Source organism: Trachymyrmex cornetzi, unplaced genomic scaffold (assembly GCF_001594075.2).
Source record: "Trachymyrmex cornetzi isolate Tcor2-1 unplaced genomic scaffold, Tcor1.1 scaffold568, whole genome shotgun sequence".
In the NCBI taxonomy this organism is placed as follows: Eukaryota; Metazoa; Arthropoda; class Insecta; order Hymenoptera; family Formicidae; genus Trachymyrmex; species Trachymyrmex cornetzi.
Window position 1 is genome coordinate 42,626 of NW_017299880.1, and position 540 is coordinate 43,165.

The following is a 540-nucleotide window of genomic DNA, read 5'->3' on the forward strand; positions in this document are numbered from 1 at the left end:
CACGCACGCACGCACGCACGCACGCACGCACGCACGCACGCACAATTGGCTAAAAAGAATCAACTTTATGCGACATTATATAAAACGTAAGAAATGTTGACCTGTTTCGAAAAAAATCAATATCGTGCAACATAATATGAAATGTTCTGATATTGACTTTTCCACAAAACTATGTAAGATTGTAACCATCCTATAACCTTAATGTAATATCCGATGCTGTGAGGGTATAGTTATTTTTTGGTACGGTATGTTTTAACTTTTAGATACATAAGTATATGGTACTTATACATTGTATTTTATGTCATATTGGAAACTTAATTTTTGATTACTATACTATAAATCATCTTTCTTTTCTAATTCTTAACTTTGTACAAGGTTATTTTATTTGTTTCACTGCCCGGGAGAAGAAAAGTTTTACAAAATTTTATATTAGTTATATAAAATTATATAAAATTATATATAATTATACAGAGTGTCCTTGATCAACGGGATCGCCTCTCATGAGGGAGTGATCCCGATTGACCACGGCTCCCCTGGGCA

General features: G+C 33.3%; 1 protein-coding gene across 1 annotated transcript in view; it reads left to right on the top strand.

The window, feature by feature from the left end:
* Positions 1 to 465, top strand: part of LOC108766025 (saccharopine dehydrogenase-like oxidoreductase) — a 6,455-nt gene extending 5,990 nt beyond the window's left edge. Inside the window, exon 8 of the mRNA XM_018515043.1 lies at positions 450 to 465. The gene's annotated coding sequence lies outside the window, so the exon portion shown is untranslated. The remainder of the gene's footprint in view (positions 1 to 449) is intronic.
* The last annotated feature ends 75 nt before the right edge of the window (positions 466 to 540 follow it).